This window comes from Neophocaena asiaeorientalis, unplaced genomic scaffold, assembly GCF_003031525.2.
Source record: "Neophocaena asiaeorientalis asiaeorientalis breed wild unplaced genomic scaffold, Neophocaena_asiaeorientalis_V1.1 scaffold70, whole genome shotgun sequence".
Taxonomy (NCBI): Eukaryota; Metazoa; Chordata; class Mammalia; order Artiodactyla; family Phocoenidae; genus Neophocaena; species Neophocaena asiaeorientalis.
In genome coordinates, this window is record NW_020175410.1 from 12,213,714 (window position 1) to 12,221,776 (window position 8,063).

The window sequence follows — 8,063 nt, forward strand, 5'->3', positions numbered from 1 at the left end:
AGATTTTTCTTGGCAGTGCTGAATTGCCTTGGGAATCACAAGTGCTCTCTGTAGCCAGCAGTGGGAGGAAGCTATGTTCTCTAAAAATTCCAAAGGGATCCCTGTTCCTGGCCTCCCTTTCCCGGAAATGTGAAGAAGAATCTAACTCCACCAATTAATTTGTTTTTACCCTGAGAGCTGCCTTCTCTTTCTCCTTCTCCTTCTTCTTTTTCTTTTTTTTCAATACAACATTCCTGGGGTTTCCATAATAATATTCTTTTGGCTTCCAGATATTGAATTGAAATAAAAAGATTGTCACTTGAGTGGAAGAGAACTCTGGGATATTGACATGGTATTTAATTTTCATGATTTTGGTAAATCTTCAGGCCCTATTCTTAAGCTAAAGAAAGAATACTTTAGATTACAACAGAAAAGCTGTTGATGACACTTCACATTTATTTGCATGTGGATGTGAAAATATACATCTGAGAATCACTTCCAAAACTAGGAGGGGCAGATGGCAAATTTGAACCATTCTGCTAATGTCTTGCATTGGGCCAAGATTACACAATTTTCTATTATGTAGAATAGTCCCTTATAATTTGCAGATACTGTCCTATAGCCAAGTTTATTAAACGTTTTTTAAAACAAAGGACCTCCAGTTAAAACTATTTCTATTCTTTCCATTTCTCACCTAGAAATACAGATGGGAAATTGATTTTGTGGATGCATTTCATATTTTAAAGCTTAGTAAAAATTGAGTGAATTGAACTATTCATGAATAAGCTTAATATTAGAGATTGCAATTTATCACCTTTGGGGCTTTAAAAGTTTCTTTTTTCCTTAAGTTAAAACACTCTTTATATGAGTGGCTAGACTTTTATTGAGCCCATTTTTTATCTAGACGTTTTAGGCCCTGTGAAGGGCTGAATTGTACAAGTGATAGTCTAAGTGGTTAATGCTATCACCTGCCTCCTGCCCCCAACTCCATCTCCTGCTGGGCCAACCCCTCTTAATTCCTTCGTCTGCTCTCCCATTTCTAACTATTCTATATCCAGTCCACTGCTTCTAAGTTGGTCTCTAAGTTGATCTTGGCCTGAGAGATGAAGTGTTAGGGTTTGAACTGGGTCTGTAAGAAAGGTTATACTTTAATTGCAAAAGAACGGACCAGGGCGTTCACATGAGGAGTCAGTCATAAAGACAAACCTATCCCAGGGAATTAATGTGACCTGGACAGAGCCACACCTGAATCCTATGCCCACTGACCCTCATTCCTTAACTACTGAAAGCGTTCTATAGCACCACAGTTCAGTTAATATTTCATAAAACCATGTAGGTAGTTAATTTAAAGAATGCAATTGGGGGGGACAAATTATTCCATTTCAAGAAATCTTAAGCATTTCTAAAGCTATTGATTTGAGGAATTAGAAAGTTTCTGGAGGAGGGTCATGGAAAATTTAGAAGAGAAATATTTTGGGGATTAAAATGTACCAAGAAATCAATTTCTTCTTTTAGGGATTGGGGATTTTGAGTTATGGAAACCTGTTATGGAGTGAACCCAGGTGGTCCCGAGTCCCAGGGCAGAGATGTGCAATTAGCAGAGAGAGAGGGGTTGCATTACTTTTCTATTTTGCTATGATAAATTGCCACAGACTTAATGGTTTAAAAACAACAAATTCATTATCTTACAATTTTGTGAGTCAGAAGTCCCACGTGGCTCTTATTGGGCTACTATCATGGTGGAGGGCTCTATTACTTTGTGGAGATTTATACGCCTTTTACAGCTTCTCAAGGCCTCCTACATTCCTTGGCCCATGGTTCCCTTCCTCCATCTTCAAAGCCTGTAATGGCAAATTGAGTCCTTGTCATGCCGCCATCTCTCTGGTTCTCTGCAGCTAGAAAGAGCTCTCTGCAGCTAAAAAGAGCTCTCTGCATAAACATCATTAACTATACTTTGGAACACTTGTGTGATTAGATTGGGCCCACCTGGATAATCCAATATACTCTCCCCATCTTGAGGTCTTTGATCTTAATCAGCAAAGTCCCTTTTGCACATAAAGTAACATATTCATAGGTCCTGGGGATTAGGGTATGGACATCCTTAGGGGCCATTATTCCATCTACCAATAGAATCATGGGCTGCAGTGGGTTGTTAGGCTGGGATGGAAGCTCTTAGTCTCTAAAACAATAATCTCCAGAATGGGTATTCTCTTCAAGTGCAAAATCTAGGTGGATGCCAAAACTCAGTAATCAAAGTAAATAATATTTTAAAGCAATTTAAAAAAAATCAAAATGGTTGAGGAAGGCAGTTTCATGCATGCAGTCTTTTGACCCTCATTCAGATGCATAAGAGTGGGCCCTCAGGTCTTGAGCACTTGCTTACCAAAAGATAAAGAAAGAGCCCATACAGCCTTTGCTGGGGTTATTGCCTTGTGTGGGAATATCTTTCCCTGTTTCAGATTCAATGTATGCTCCTTTTCTCTGCTTAAGCATGTATGTCAATGGCTATCAGGAATCCTCCAGCTTTCAGTATGTCAGACTCCATGGCAGAGGGGTTGGGGTTTTCTACTGTGGTATGAGAGGGATATACACTGGCCATTTGCCCTGCAAGGGCTGCCAGCCATGAAGGACCTATGCTCACTGTTGGAGCTTATCTTGCTCTGTCTCTTGTGTGAGACAAGAGATGCTTTACTCTTTACTCTTGTGTGAGTACTGTTGTGTGTTTCCCTTGGCAACCCCAATACCAAGATGCAGTGGGCTAAAGTGTCTGGAGTCCTCCTCTGGGACTGGTAAATAGTGCACTGTCTTCTGCCCTTTCGGGATTGATTCAGTGCTCAGTGTTTGGTTTGACAAAAATAAATGCAGAAAATCCATGATGAAAAAATATCAAAATTTTAACTGAAGATAAGGATAGGTTGTTTTTGTTTGTTTGCTTTGTGGTCTGTTATTATTATGCAAAGAGAACTGTCACTTCCAAATAGCCCACAGCCGAGGGTTTACAATAGTGTGTGAAGGGAGTGGGCAGTGCAGGGTTTTGTTTTTTTGTCATCATGTGCTTTGATTGCAGACATTTTATTATTTATTTATTCATTCATTTATTTATTTCCACTTGGTTCAAAATATGGAAAGGTATATTGATAAGTGTGTATAAAGGCACACATTTTCCTCAGGTTACAATAAGGCTTTGTATGGTATCAAGGTGGCCTTAATTTGTGAAGGCAAATTACAAGGCAGAAACATTGGAGCCCAGCTCCATGGAGTGAGATACCCCTGAATAAATAACACCTTGAATAACTCCCCGTGTCCTGGTAAGGATCTGCATCAATGTAAACATCATTAACTATAGGAGGATCATCCCACACCTTAAGACCAGACTGGCAAAGATATGTTCCAACACTAATAGTTCTAATTAACACCACATCAAATTTCTGGCTTCCTATTTTTGCATTGTTTGGGGACACCGCTCAAGCTAAAGGGATCTTATCTGATGTATACCTCCAGTAGCAAGGAGGGAAACTATAAGCATGACCCTTTAAAAAAGAGTTTCTGTCCTAGAGAGTTCCTGGATGTATCATGGAATGGTGATAGAGATTAGAGTTATTAATCTTGTGTGATGTGATTTGAGAATATTGCTGTAGAGCATTATTTACTCTTCAGGCTGAGATATATAGACCCCAGTTTCAAGGGTGTAAAAATTGGTATCCAATTGCCTAAAGACAAGAAGCAATAATGGGGGACCTCAGCCTGTAAACCAATTCACTACTGAGAATTTTGTAAATTTTCCCTAAGCAAGGATATAAAATGTGTATTCAGCTCATTGACAGTTCCTAGAATTCTGATGCATGTACTAAATCTTGCAAGCATCCTTTCAGTTCAGTACCAGTCAATCTCACATTTGCTTTTTCTAAGATACTCTTCCTTTTCATTCTTTATCTCTCTGTTAAATTCACTTAGTTTTTCAACAATTTTACTATGATATGCTTAGGAATGATTTTCTTTGTATTTATACTGTTTGGAGATTACTGAGCTTCCCGAAGCTGATACATTTTTCCAACTTGAGAAAAATTTTGCATGATTGCTTCCTGAAACAAACATATTTCCCAAACTTGGGAAATTTTTTTTCTATATCATTCTTTCTATCCTTTCCTTCGGAGACTATCAAATATCAAGACTATTAAGATACTTAATATGTTCCACAGGTCACAGATAATCCCTTAATTCTTTTAATCTTTTTCTTCCTGTGTTCTACAGTTTAGATAATTTTTATTGATCCTATCTTCATGGTCATTGACCCTTTTTACTGCTGTGTCCATTTGGCTATCGAGCATATGCAGTAAGTTTTTTATTTCATATATTGTGCATTTCAACTCCAGAATTTCCCGCTTTTCCATTTTCCCCCGAGATTATCTATCTGCATTCTCATTACATTAATCTTTCCTGTAAGTCCTTACGCATATTTATAATAGCTCTTTTAAAGTCTTTGTCTACTACTTATTACATCCAGATCATCTTGATGTCTCTTTCTATTGACTGCCTTTTCCTCTTGATTATGGGTCACGTTTTCTGCTTCTTCACATGACCGGTAATTTTTAGTGTATCCTGGACACTGTAGGGAATCTGTATTATGGTGTTTTCCTTTAGAAGTTGTTTAATTTTGTTGCAGTAGATAGTCATACTACTGGTATATCTTCTACATACGCTCATGCTTGGTTTTTTTTTTTTTTTTTTTTTTTTTTTTTTTTTTTTTTTTCTTTTTTTTTTTTTTATTGGTTTTTAATGCTGTGTCAGGTTAGATCTATTTCTATTCTGTCTTTGGTGTCCTAGGATATGACTATTTCATTAAGGTATGGCCTTTCCAAGGTCCCAAGTGAAAGGCTGAGGTGCTCAGTGAGATTTGTTTACTCTTGCTGGGCCAGAACTCCAACATCTCCCGGAACTGTGCTCAGCTTTCAGTCTGATTGCAGTCATTTTCCGGTTGGCCTCTTCGTAGTTCTCACTGTGCATGACATCCCATTCATCAGCCGTCAGCCTAAGCAGAAACCCCATGCAAACTTTTGCTGTTTTTGCTGTCTGTGAATCTTCCTCTTTTATATCTTGTCAGGCAAATTCAAGCCAACTCAGCAGCCCCGAACTCCTTTTTCTATCTCCTCAGCTCAGCAAGACCACTGCTCTCCAGTTGAGCTTCAGTCTTCTGTGCTGAGGCCAGGAAATTGCCCCAAGACAAAAAGCCCAAGCTAACATGGAACTTCCCTCATGCACGGACTAATCTGATGAGTGAAAAGTTTTATTGTTGTTTATGGTGGGAGGGTAAGACTGTAACCAATTGCTAAGTCACAGCCCAAAGCAGATCTCTCCTGTTACATTTGGGTGTTATTGCTTTACTATGCAAACTTTGGGAGTCAGGAGCCTGGCCTTAGCTTTTGGCTGTGTAGTCTACATGCAGCAAATGCACAATATGGGAAAAGTTAAGGGTGGCAGGAAACATCTTTGTAGTTGGGAATGAGGAGAAGTAGAACAGCAGATGAGAGAGTATAGAAAAAAATTAATTATTTTCATTTGTGGTCACCATCTTTTCTTTCCTTTCCTCTATATAAAATACTGTCTTCTTCATTGTATTCAGTTGGGGTCTCTGCAATAGACAATAACTGCATCGGAATCTTATTTCCCATATCTTGGTTTGGACTAATTTTCTGGTACTTACATTGACATCTTAGACTTTTATTATTTTGGCATTTAATCTCAGACCTGGTTACGCCAAATTTTCTTGCACAGTTAAGCTTAAACCACCATTCAATCGTCCGTAATGTTGCCCTGGTGATTCTACGCTCCTGTGTGGTCTCCTGCACTCCTGATCTCTGACTTACTCTCCCAGAGTCTTTGTCATTGTCAACTCTCTTCCTTGGCCATACTTGCCTATAAGGTTGGACCACGTAACATGATACTGTCCAATTCCTGAAATGCAGTTAAACTTGTTATGTCACATGCTTTTTCTGGGGCAGTCTGTGTGACTGGGATAGAGGAAAGGAAAACAAGCCCTTCAGGTCATGCTTGTGCACCCTAAAGTTTGAGAGCTATTGCTGTAGGCAAAAGTATACAAGACATGGCCTTCCTCTCCTCTGTCTATGCTCCCTATCCCCCATGCTAAATAGAATGTTACTTGGTTCTTCCAGATCATGACTTGCTTGTTTCCTTCTGTATCCCTTATTGCTTTGTACTGATCACTCAGATTACTTCAAATTAGAAAATTGTGGGGTGGGTAAGGAGGTAGGTTTAGGTTAGCATATGTAATTGTATTTATGGAAAATGATTCTATCAATGTATACAGAGTTTTTGAGAAGTATGGTACTCTAACGATCTCGAGTCTCCAAAACATTAGCACGATTTATTAATGGTTTCTCACTATCTGCTGTAGCATAGTTAAGACAAGTTGGACAAGTTGGTAGCACTCTAGCTGTAACTCCACATATTTCTCTTGAATTTAGGGAAATAGATCAGAATATGCATAGTTGAGTAGGACATTATTGTAAGGATATCTTTAAACTCAATTCTATTTACATAAAATTCATTATTTTATATTAGTAACACACATCTTACCTTACAAATAATGGCAGCCTAGTCTAACTTGACATCAAGGTTGAGGATTAGTCCTTCAAAGCATCTCTATAGAGAATCATATTGGGGTCATCATTGGACCTTGCAATCTGTGATCTCTGCTTCTCATCTCCTTTCTAAAAGATTTTGCAGCTTACCACTGGTCTAGGGAGACGGGAAGAGGAAGATCATGTCTTTTGTCTGTACTTTTGTCTAAAGTAGTAGCTCTCAAACTTTAGGAGGTTCTAGAATAACCTGAAGGGCTTGTGAAAACACAGATTGCTTGGCTCTACCCTGAGTTTCTGATTTAGTAGGTCTGAGATTAGGTTCAGAGAATTTGCATTTCTATCAAAGTTCCCAGGTGATGTTGTGAACCACCCTCCTAAGATATTTCAGTCTATTAAGCCTGAGAATCCCCTGAAACTGATTCTCCTTTTAGATACTTCTGAGATATATTGCTAGTGAGTAAGCTTTGGTTGACCTTCTGTGGCATTGCCAAAGTCACTTAATGCTTCTGTGTTTCTGTATCACTGTCTGCAAGATGGAATATGTCATCTAAGGCTTAATGATGCTTAGGCTTACATGAATAGTGCTATGGATTTGCAAGTATTTATTTTGAAGTATTATTTTGCAGACTTGGAAAATTCCCCAGAGAAGTTATGGTTAAGGCTCCATATAGAAATTGCAGTCTCTCTTTGGCTTCAAAATCATTTACTCTGGAGCACTGGCTTATTCGGAGGAAAAAATGTCTGCATTTTTGTTATCTCAGTCTCCATGAAGTTACAGCAAAAAATAATTTTAAAAGTTAAACTGTCACTAAATCCTAGTGCCTATTGATGCATTTGGTCAAATTTTGTAACTTCTGAGGCATTTAAATAGTAAGTTAGAAAACTTTTAAATAATTTTTAAAGGTTTCAAGTATAAAAATGAAAAAAATCAAAAAGGATATTATTAATTGGAATGAAGTTTTTTCATCTGAACAAAATATTGATTTAATAAGAATATCACATTACATTGAAAGATTCTTTGGGTCAGAGTCCTACAATGCATAAATTCTATTTTATCTCCAAAGTACCAGCCTTGATAAATGTTTATTCTTGGCATCTGTGTCCTTAGAATAATAACTTACTTGAGACAACTTTATTATCTGATATTGGTGGTAATGCAGCAGCATCACCAACAAAATTGTTTTAAAGCTTTAATAAGATTATGTACTGAAAATATTTTGGGACAATGTGGGTCATTAGATATTTGAAGTCTTACCATTAAAGTATGTTTAGGTCCTACAATAATTACACAAACAGAATTTTTAATAGATTATTGCTCTTCTTAGGGAGTAAGGGAAATCTCTATGGCAACTCAACAAAACAAAATGACACTTACAAAATAAAACAAAAATAGCAGTGAGGGCTTCCCTGGTGGCGCAGTGGTTGAGGGTCCGCCTGCCGATGCAGGGGACACAGGTTCGTGCCCCGGTCCGGGAAGATCCCACA